The sequence below is a fragment of the Lutra lutra genome, chromosome 4 (assembly GCF_902655055.1).
Source record: "Lutra lutra chromosome 4, mLutLut1.2, whole genome shotgun sequence".
NCBI classification, from domain to species: Eukaryota; Metazoa; Chordata; class Mammalia; order Carnivora; family Mustelidae; genus Lutra; species Lutra lutra.
Genome location: NC_062281.1, coordinates 164542169 through 164553927, shown reverse-complemented (window position 1 = coordinate 164553927; position 11759 = coordinate 164542169). Strand labels below are relative to the sequence as shown.

The 11759-nt window shown below is 44.3% G+C and overlaps 1 pseudogene; it reads right to left on the bottom strand.

The window, feature by feature from the left end:
- Nucleotides 1–2150: 2150 nt before the first annotated feature.
- Nucleotides 2151–2249, bottom strand: LOC125099516 (uncharacterized; annotated as a pseudogene).
- Nucleotides 2250–11759: the final 9510 nt, after the last annotated feature.

Genomic DNA, 11759 nt, shown 5'->3' with positions numbered 1-11759 from the left:
GTGGCAAAGGGGAGAGAGCATACATGCTCCAGCTGGATTCTGCAAGCCTGCGGCAGACCCTGGCTATCCTCTGTAAACAGGCTCACTCCTGTGTGTGGCTGATCCGAGATGGTAACAACAAATGGTAATGCCTGTAGGAAGATTTACTAAACAGTTATGGAGATTGGTGAAAATAATTCTGTGGTCTCAACTCCCTTCTAACCTAAACCTGTTCTGGTTATTCTTGTACAGTGTCTCGCTAGATGTTCATTTGGGATCATCCTGACCAGTTTTTTTGGGCCCAGAGAGAAAAGGTGCTGGGGATTTAGGGTGGCACTTCCAGGGGTCCTGCAGTTCTGTGTAAGTCCAGGTGGTGGTGCCCCTTTCCAGAACTTGCTCACATTTCACAACCAAGGTTGTATTGCCCTGGTACCTTTAATTCTAGGGGACTGGTGAATAAGGTGGGAACATAATGTTTAAGTAGACTAGTGTCTTTCAAACTCCTAAACTTGGAGCCTTTTTTTTTTTTTTTTTTTTTTTTGCCTTTTTTGAAGATGCTCTGTACTGACAAGAGTACAATGGAACAGATTTGAATACTGTTGATGGTATGTAAAGTATACTTTCTATAATTGCATCCCCAGGATATGTATGTGTCATGGAAATGACAAAAACAATATTGGTTAGGGGCGCCTGGGTGGCTCAGTGGGTTAAAGCCTCTGCCTTCCGCTCAGGTCATGATCCCAGAGTCCTGGGATCAAGCCCCACATCGGGCTCTCTGCTCAGCAGGGAGCCTGCTTCCTCCTCTCTCTGCCTACTTGTGATCTCTGTCAAATGGATAAGACAACAATATTGGTTAAATATCCAATACAGGTATTCACCACTTTTCAAAATTCTGCATTATACCTTAGCACTTTTCTTTTAAGGGAAGACTTACATTATTGCTTTTGCTGACCAAGAAATCTGACAAGAATTTCCACTTTTATGAAAATAGCATTTGTTGTTGGATTGGCTGCAGTGAACTGTATACAGAGGGCAGTGCATTCTGAGCGGCAGGGGTGGGGCCACCAAGCTCCTTCCCTGAGAAATCGCATTCATCGTGTTGCCATAGCTTGGAACTGTGTAAGTATCTGTGCTCTTTGTTTTTTAAATGTATTTATTTGACAGCGATCATAAGCAGGCAGCCAGAGAGGAGGAAGCAGGCTCCCCACTGAGAGACAGCCCCATGTGGACTCCATCCCAGGACCATGACCTGAGCCGAAGGCAGAGGCTTTAACCCACTGAGCCACCCAGGCACCCCAGCATCTGTGCTTTTTAAATTCAAGTTAACATATAGTATGGTATTGGTTTCAGGAGTAGAATTCAGTGATTGATTACATAAAATACCCAGTGTTCATCCCAACAAGTTCCCCTCTTTTTTTTTTTTTAATTTATTTGACAGAGATCACAAGTAGGCAGAGAAGCAGGCTCCCCACCGAGCAGAGAGCCCGATGTGGGGTTTTTTCCCAGAGTCCTGGCACCTGAGCCAAAGGCAGAGGCTTTAACCCACTGAGCTATCTAGGCACCTGACAAGTTCCCTTCCTTAATGCCTGTCACCCATTTAGTCCACCCCCCTCCAGCAATCCTCCATTCTCTATATTTAAGAATCTCTTCATGGTGGTTTGCCTCCCTGTTTTTATCTATTCTTTCCCTTCCCCTACATTCATCTGTTTTGCAGGAAATCATGTATTTGTCTTTTCTCTGATGTCTTTTACTTAGTGTAGTACGCTAGTTCCATCCACATTGCAAATGGCAAGGTTTCGTTCCTTTTTAATGGCCAAGTAATACTCCATTTTATATATGTGTGTGTATATATACACATACCACATCTTTATCCATTCACCTGGACATTTGGGCTTTTTTACTTTTTTAAGATTTTATTTGACAGAGATCACAAGTAGGCTGGGTTTTGGGGGGGGAGCAGGCTCCCAACTGAGCAGAGAGCCCGTTGCAGGTCTCGATCCCAGGACCCTGAGATCATGACCTGAGGCAAAGACAGAGGCTTAACCCACTGAGCCACCCAGGTGCACCTGGACATTTGGGATCTTTGCATAATTTGTTGATAGTGCTTGTATAAACACTGGGGTGCATGTGCCCCCTTCAAATCAGCATTTTTTAATCCTTTCAAGTAAGTAAAAAATAGAGAACATCTCATGAATTTGTATGTCATCCTTGGGCTGGGGTCCCGCTAATATGCTCTTATTCCAATTTTAGTACATGTGCTGCTGAAGCAAGCATTCTATTTTTACATCCATTAGCAAAATATATCCCAAAGTATTAGAAAAATCTAAGAGATAATTTGTTTCTGAGAACACAAGTTTTTCCATATAAGTTAGTGGTAATTGATTCTTCACTTTACACTATTTAGCTTAGAGAGGATTCCATAGGAATGGAGTGCTTTCAGACAGGCAGGAGAGACCTGTAATGTTAAAATGTGATTTTGAAAACCACAGCAAGGAAGAAAGTTTCTTGTGATACAGTCTTGATGCCAGTGGTGGAAACAAAACTACCTATGTACTTTTTCATGTATCTTGTGTTGGCCAGCAGTTAATGGATGTCTTCACCATGTATAAGGAGTAGATAGCCGATGTGTCTTAGCCAACCCAGAGAATGCATTCTTTCTACAGCCAGGGTGCAGGGGAGAACCTGGCCTGGCAGTCAAATGGTGCAAGCATGAGGCCTGGGAGAAGTTAGCACTTGGCTATAGGGGAGAGTGGATGCATTGTTTTGCCAAAGCAGCAGCAATGGTTTCCTCATCTGATAACTACTGCCTTAGTGTTTGGCACTCAGCTTTGAGCCCGATGCTCCAGCCTTAGCAATTAAAAATATCTCATCCCTTTGTAAGAATATGTGGCTGCAGCAGAGTAAGTGTAGGAGGAGTGGTAAGAAATGGGTATCCTATGTCAGGCCTGTGGTATGCTCTGTTTTAATCAAAGTGAGGAACAAGGTGACGATGCTTGTCATGGTTTCTGTTATAAGCGTTGTACTTAAGGGCCTAGGTAGTACATGGAGATGGAAACATGTGAAGATTGGAAAGGAAACCGTGGCAGGCAGCATGGATGATACTGGTAACAAAAAACTTGCTGCCAGTTTAAGGATGGAGAATGTGTTAGTAAATGTTAGTAAATGGCTAAAACTTATTTGTATATAATGGCTAGTAAAGTTTTGCTTCATGGTAGTATCAAGGAAATGTATTTAGAGCCATACCTGAAACTCTTGATCTCAGGGCTGTGACTTTGAGCCCCAGGCTAGGTGTAGAGATTACTTAATAAAGTTGGGGTTTTTTTAAGCTTTATTTGAGAGAGAGCATGAGCAGGGGGGAGGGAGAGGGACAAGCAGACTTCCCACAGATCCTAACATGGGGCTTAATCTCAGGACCCTGAGAGCAGACACTTAACCTACTGAGCCACCCAGGTGCCCCATTTAATGATAAAAATCTTAAAATATATGCCATTTTCAAAATCAGGGCAGAAGCAAAACTCTTGAAAGGTATTCAAAGAAAATGGAGGTTTCCATGTTAATGGATATTGAGGCTTGTCAATTTGTCTTCAAATTAAGTTCAATAAAAATTTGAAAAGTTTTGGGTTTTGTTTTTTGTCTGTTTTTTGATGGGTCTTAGAAAAGGGAGAAAAGATGTTAGAAGTTTGATGAAAGAAAAATGTAGGAGCGTCCACCTGGCCCAGTTGGTGGAGTGTGCGACTCGATCTCAGGTTGTGAGTTTGAGTCCCACGTTGAGTATAGAGATTACTTAAGACTCCAAAAGAAGAAAATGTAAAATAGTTATCTTGGAGAATGGGAAAAAAATGTTCCAGGGAAATACAATTGCCAGGAAGTAGAGCATTTGGCAGCTGAATTCAACAGAAGAAGAAAAGTGCAAAGGTGTTAGAAGTGGGCGCAAAATTACAGTTGACAGTAATGTTCCCAGCATTCATTCCCCCTGTCCCTACCTAGGGATGGATCCTGATTAGCCATAACTAGTAAGAGCATAACATTGTCTGCTGAGTGGAGTTGGTATGTTCCACATTGACTTGGAGTAGAAGTATTTATTTAAGAGGAAGACATGCTCAACCTTGAGATGTGCAGTGACTGGTAATGACTGGTGATGGTCATGTGAGTCAAGATGGGAGGAGGAAGAAAACGTTACTAGAAGTGAAAATGTCAAAAATCAGTGCTGTTCAGTGGATTTCTGTGGGTTTTGAAATTGCTGCAAGTGATGGTAAAAGTAAAGTAGTGGGCATGAGAAGTTGGTGCTGGTGATTCTGGAGTTAAAAATCTTAAATGCTGCTGGTAAAGGAAACAGTCAACAAAACCAAAAGATGACAGAATGGGAGAAGATAATTTGCAAATGACATCAGATAAAGGACTAGTATCCAAAATCTGTAAAGAACTTAGCAAACTCAACACCCAAAGAACAAATAATCCAATCAAGAAATGGGCAGAGGACATGAACAGACATTTCTGCAAAGAAGACATCCAGATGGCCAGCAGACACATGAAAAAGTGCTCCACATCACTCGGCATCAGGGAAATACAAATCAAAACCACAATGAGATACCACCTCACACCAGCCTGAATGGCTAAAATTAACAAGTCAGGAAATGATAGATGTTGGCGAGGATGCGGAGAAAGGGGAACCCTCCTACACTGTTGGTGGGAATGCAAGCTGGTGTCCCCACTCTAGAAAACAGCATGGAGTTCCCTGAAAAAGTTGCAAATAGAGCTACCTTATGACCCAGCAATTGCACTACTGGGTACTTACCCATCTAAAGATATAAATGTAGTGATCTGCTTAAGAGTTGGAGCAAGAAAGTCAATGCAAATGTTCGAAGAAGTGGCCCCAGAGGATGCTGGGGACAGATCCAGATGGCACAGTGGAAGGTTCAGGGAGGAAGCAAACATGGGTCAGATTCGGAATTGGAGAGAGCTTAACTGCTGCGCAGGGTGTGGGGAGCTTGAACATCCGGCTGAGGCAGTTCAGCCAGGAAGCGTCCCACGGGACAGGCTTAGCACGGAGCTTCTGTCAGTGGAAGGGCTAGGTTGACTTGTGGCTCTGGAAAGAGCAGTCAGATTAGGAGCTCTGCCGCTCCCTTCTCTGATGCTGAGTGGTGAGTGGTAGAGGGGCCCTTGTTCGTGGACCTTCAACCCAGCCTCCAGTTTGTAGAGGCTACAAATAATACAAGTGAGTGGACTGTTCGCTCACACCACAGTCACATCTAGAGTGATGGTTTAGCACCTCTCCTAGGGCAGTGAGCTCTACAGCCCTCCTGCGTTTTCATTCCTCTGGGCCAAGAAGCTGATAGGGGGCCTGGATTATCTTTAAGTAGAATGATTTTCATTTTAGAAATAATACTCTAGGGGCGCCTGGGTGGCTCAGTGGGTTGGGCCTCTGCCTTCGGCTCGGGTCATGATCCCGGGGTCCTGGGGTCGAGTCCCGCGTCGGGCTCGCTGCTCAGCGGGAAGCCTGCTTCCCTTTCTCTCTCTCTGCCTGCCTCTCTGCCTACTTGTGATCTCTCTCTGTCAAATAAATGAATAAAAATCTTTGAAAAAAAAAAAAAAAAAAAAGAAATAATACTCTAGAGGGGAAAAATAAAGTTTGACCAGAAAAGTAACCAGTGTGGACATTGTTGCAGAGACCAAGTTAAATCTGTATGAAACCTGTATCCTAGATCTGGCAGTGGGAAAGGTCAAATTGGAGAAGTTTTCAGGAAGGGAGTTGACAGATCTAGGTGACTAGCTGAGTGTGGGGACGAGGAGGAGAAAGTCCAGCATGACTGCAGAACACCAATGCCGATGGTGCCATCTGCTGGGGTAGAGGATGCACAAAGGGGAGGGGCCTTTTTGGTTCTAAATATATGGTGTTTGAGGGGAGTCTGGGAAGCAGATTTGGAACTAAAGAGTGAGCTGTAGGCTGAGGAGAATGCTTGACACTCAGGTGGCTTTTGAAAGCTGTGGTCATGGATGAAATCCCATCACTCAAGGAGCATCTGTGATGCCTGAGGGTAGAGGCCCAAACTTTGGGAACAAGACCAAGGATGTAAAAGTGATGGCCAGAAAGAGATGTGAGAAGTCAGAAAGGGAGGACATCACAGAATCCTAGAGCACAAAATAACAAATGATTCGTTTGGCATCAGAACCAAGAGGTCCAAGAAGGTGAAGGTGGGAAAGTGTCCACTGGGCTTGGCAAGGAGGCTAGGGAGAGCAGCAGTGGAAACAGAGGGGTGGGCCCCAGGCCGCCGCAGAAGCAGTTGAAGGGCTGATGCCCTCACAGTGTTCCATCCCAGTAAGAGCCGGCCCAGCCTTCTAGGTCCCTGCCAAAACCCTCAGTGTCCATCCTGACTTTATCTTTTCTTCCTCACACTCCACATCCAATGAGTCTGTCAATCCTGTTGATTCTGCCTTTGAAACATCCAGAACCTGACCACTTCTCAGCATCTCCCCCAACATGGGTCTAGGCCTCCACATCTCATCTGGATTATCAGTCTCCCAGATGAACTCCCTGCTACCTTCCTTTGTATCCTCCACCTCTCTGCTGTCAGTTTTCAATATAAGGGCTAGGGTCACTTGAGCAGAAGCCTCCAGAGGCTTCCAGTCTCACTGGGGCAGAAGCCAGCATCCTACGGGAAGCTTCACCGGGTACCCCCATCTGTCTCCCATTTGCTCTGCTCTACCCCTGGTTTACTCCAACCTCATAAGCTGCCTTTTGCTGGGAAGACAATTTCCCCTGTTAACCAAATGGCTTTCTCTTTCAGTTCTTTTTTTTTTTTTTTAAAGATTTTTTTATTCATTTATTTGACAGAGAGAGATCACAAGCAGGCAGAGAGGCAGGCAGAGAGAGAGGAGGAAGCAGGCTCCCTGCTGAGCAGAGAGCCCAATGCGGGGCTCGATCCCAGGACCCTGAGATCATGACCTGAGCCGAAGGCAGCGGCTTAACCCACTGAGCCACCCAGGCGCCCCTCTCTTTCAGTTCTTTCAGGTCTTTAACGAGAAAGGCCTTCCCTGCCCGCTGCTCAAAATAGCAGCCCTTCCTGGTGGCCAGATCTCCCAACCTCCTATATCACAAAAATAAATTCTGTATGATTCCACTAATGTGAGGTACTGAGATTAGTCTAACCAGGCACAGAGAATAGGCTGGCAGAAGTGGGGAGTTAACATTTAATGGATATAGAGTTTCAGTTTTGTAAGGAGAGAATTCTGGAGATGAATAGTACTGAACGGTTGCGGAGCAATATTAATGTACTTAATGTCACGGAACTGTGTGCTTTCAAGTGGTTAAGGTGGTAAATTTTATATGTATTTTACCACATTAAAAAAAACTGGGGGGACGCCTGGGTGGCTCAGTTGGTTGAGCAGCTGCCTTCAGCTCAGGTCATGATCCCAGAGTCCTGGGATCGAGTCCCACATCGGGCTCCTTGCTCAGCAGGGAGCCTGCTTCTCCCTCTGCCTCTGCCTGCCACTCTGTCTGCCTGTGCTCACTCTCTTTGACAAATAAATAAATAAATAAAATCTTTTAAAAAAAAAAAAATTGGAGGGGGCGCCTGGGTGGCTCAGTGGGTTAGGCCTCTGCCTTCGGCTCAGGTCATGATTTCAGGGTCCTGGGATCGAGCTCTGCGTCGGGCTCTCTGCTTGGCGGGGAGCCTGCTTTCCCCCTCTCTCTGCCTGCCTCTCTGCCTGCTTGTGATCTCTCTCTCTCTCTCTCTATCAAATAAATAAAATCTTTTTTAAAAGTTGGGGGGGAAATGATGGGAAGGATGTCGAATAAAGATGTAAGAAAGAAAGAGAACATTGAAAATAAAACATTTTAGGGTCTTGCAGTGATTGTCAGTTTTATAGAAGGAGAAGTTAGATGGCCTGTCCAAAGAAGAAAAACTAGTGGAAACTTTCAACTGATATTTAAAGGCCATTTTATGAGGCTTTGTCATTTGTATATTGTCTTTTCCATTTTTGTAAAAACGTCAAATAACAAGGTTCATGTGCTCATTAGATAATTTTTGGAAAGCATATTTAAATTAAAAACTCCAGGGCACCTGGGTGGCTCAGTCAGTTAAACATCTGCCTTCAGATTGGGTTGTAGTCTCAGGGTCCTGGGATGGAGCCCCGAGTTGGGCTCCCTGCCCAATGGAGAGCCTGCTTCTCCCTCTTCCTCTGCTGCTTTCCATGCTTGTGCTTTCTCTCAAATAAACAAAAAAAATCTTTTTCAAAAATTAATTAATGAGGGACGCCTGGGTGGCTCAGTTGGTTAAGCGGCTGCCTTCGGCTCAGGTCATGATCCCAGAGTCCTGGGATCGAGTCCCACATCGGGCTGCTTGCTCAGCAGGGAGCCTGCTTCTCCCTCTGCCTCTGCCTGCCACTCTATCTGCCTGTGCTCACTCTCTCTCTCTCTCTCTCTCTGACAAATAAAAAAAAAATTAATGAAAAACTTTCAGGGGCTCCTGTCTGGCTCCTGTCTGGCTTAGCTCCTGTGACTTAGATCATGTGATGCTTGATCTTGGGGATGTGAGTCTGAGCCCCTGAATCATGTGACTCTTGATCTTGGGGTTGTGAGTCTGAGCCCCACATTGGGTGTAGAGATTACTCAAATAAAAAAGATAAATATTTGAAAATGTTGAAACTTTAAAAAATGAGGTGATATAATTTTACACCAATTCTGGTAAATATTTTAACATCTAATAATTCTTTCGTTAATTTGGATTGGTCATGAGCAGTCACTTATACAGAAGAAGAAATAAAAATGTTCTACTTTAAATCAGAAGGTTTAAACGTTCTCTCAAATTATATGATAGCCTTTGGAAAGATGACTCTTGATTGATTTCCACTTGGGGGTAATATTGGTCCAACTCTTCTACTGAAAACAGCTAAGAACATTAGACAAAATATTTTCTAGGACCTTTCTAAAATTAACAAAACACTGAGGGGTCCCAGGCTGGGTCCAGGAAGAGGAGAATAATGTAGAAAATTGAGTCTGATGCTCAAGGGTTACTTCTTCCCTGGATATGTTTGCAAATCTGGAACAGGTAAGTACTCGCCTCTGATAGGATGTGCTGAGTGCTGATGTCAAAGTGTTTGTCGACCTGGAAGAAGTAGTTGTACAGGGCTGGAGGGAAAAACTTGTAAAGTCCAGCTCCAGCAATTGTGGGTGCCCTTGTAGACTCTGTTAGGCTTGGAGTTGGGGACCCGGAATGGTTGTGCCGTGGTAACTAACTAACCCAACCCTCACACAGATTGCAGCCTGACTTGGAGTCACATGGGGAGCCAGAAACCTCAAGTCCTGAACTTGGATAAAGGTGATCCAGAATAGCTAGGGCCCCCAGGCACAGGCTAAAGCAAATAATCCTTGGCCTTACATGATTACTACACATATTTTACAGAAGCCTTATCAGACACATATTCAGAGATAACTAGGTTTACAAGGAGACAAGGAACCATGATGAACAAGGTTAAAACAGACAAAAAGGACCCACAGAAACCCCAGATAGCAAAGATAATAGACACAGAATGTGAAGCAATTATGTTTGCAGTTACGTTTATGCAAGGGGAAACTTGAAAATTCTAGGTGTTGTGAGCTGAATTGTGTCACTCTCCCACCTGAATTCATATTTCGAAGTCCAAACTCCACTCCCTCAGAATGTGACTATTTGTACATAGGGTATTTAAAGAGGTGATTAAGATGACATGAGGTCACTGTGGGAGGTCTTACTCCAATATGACTGGTGTCCTTATAAAAAGAGGAAATTAGGACATGGACAGACACACGGCTGAGGGACCACACCACAAGAAGACAGCCTCCTACAAACTCAGAAGAGAAGCCTCAGAATGAAACTAACTCTGCTGACACCTAGATCTTGGACTTGTAGCCTTTAGGGATGTGAGGAAGTAAATTTCTGTTGTTTCAGCAACCCAGTCTGTGGTAGTTTGTTGTGGCGGTCCTGGCAAACTAATAGAGAAGGGAACCAGAAACTATAATGGACCCAGCAGATTTTTTTTAAATCAACCAGGTGGGAATCTGAGAACAGAAAAATAGAATACCTCAAAGAAATCAATGGGTGTATTCGGAAGCTGATTAAACACAACTGAAGATAAAATTAGTTAACTGGGAGGTAGTGGAAGGAAACTACTTATTATGAAGTACCTAGAATTTAAAAATTGGAAAACAAAAGAAAAGCTAAGAGACTATTGTAAGAAAATCAAGCAGACTATAATTGGAGTCACAGAAGAAAGGGAAAAGAGGATTGAAGAGAAAATGTCTGAGACTTAACCCAGAACTGATTAGAGGGAAGAAGACACCAAAAGAAAGAGTCAAGAAGCTGAAAAGCTTACATAAAAAATTCACATCTAAACACATCAATAATGGTACCACAATTTTTAGAAGACAAGAGAGGAGTTGGGGGGAAAGGATTACTTTGAAAGGAATGACATTTAAGCTGACATTTGATTTCACAGCAGGAAAAGTGGTCACGGGGCACCTGGGTATCTCACTCATTAGTGTCTGCCTTTGGCTCAGGTCATGATCCCAGGGTCCTGGAATTGAGCCCTGTGTCATGCTCCTTGCTCAGTGGGGAGTCTACTTTTCCCTCTCCCACTCCCCCTGTTTCTGCTCCCTCTCTTGGTGTCTAACTCAAATAAATAAAATCTTAAAATTGTCACCTTAAAACTGTGGAATGATATCTTCAGGGATCTCAAAGAAAATAATTGCCAACCCAGGATTCCTTTACACAGTAAGATATGAAGGTAAAAAAAGAAATTCTGAGTCAAAAATGGAGAGCATTGGGGCACCTGGGTGGCTCAGTGGGTTAAGCCGCTGCCTTCGGCTCAGGTCATGATCTCAGAGTCCTGGGATCGAGCCCGCATCGGGCTCTCTGCTCAGCAGGGAGCCTGCTTCCTCCTCTCTCTCTGCCTGCCTCTCTGCCTGCTTGTGATCTCTCTGTCAAATAAATAAATAAAATCTTAAAAAAAAAATGGAGAGCATTGACAAGCAAGCAGCAGACTTGCACTAAGGAGCAAAAGAAAACCACCGTATCGGAATACTAGGAGATACACAAGCAACGAAAAGAAATGAAGGACGTCCCAAACAAAGGCTAGGTACTTCTGAGGTGAGTCGAAGCAAAAGCTAACCTGCCCCTAGTGGAAAGTAGCAAACTCTTTCAGAACCAGGAACTTGCCCTGATACAAAACAGAAGCTTGCTGCCGGGCGGGAGGGCAGGAAATTCACCGCCACCCAAGACACACCATTAATTACATGCCGAGGTCAGATGCTATGTGGGGAGGACAAAGCCCTACCCCGGAGGCTCAGGGGCACAGGACCTGTCTACAGCTAAGGCTGGTGCAGGAGAAAGGAGAACAACTCTCCCATCACCAACATGAGACTTGAATCCTAAACAATGGCAAATTGCTGCTGGGGAAAGAGCAAGAGTTTGGAGGGGGAGTCCCTCTCTGGTGCAGGCATGCAAGGACTGTTGAATGCTGAGGTACACCCAGACTCCCGGGATTACAGGTCTAGACTGAGCACAAGGTAGCAGCAACCCACTATCAGAACTGAGATGCTCTGATGTGCTTATCAAAGGACACAGCAGAGGAAAGAATTCATGAGCTTGATGACAGGTCAGTAGAAATTAATCCAACTGAAACAGAAAAATATGGAAAAAATAAAACAATAATGTTTAATAGCGGTGCCACAATAGCAGGCATGTAACTGAAGTAGCAGAGGAAGAGAGAAAATATGGCAGAAGAAGCATTTGAAAAAATAACAG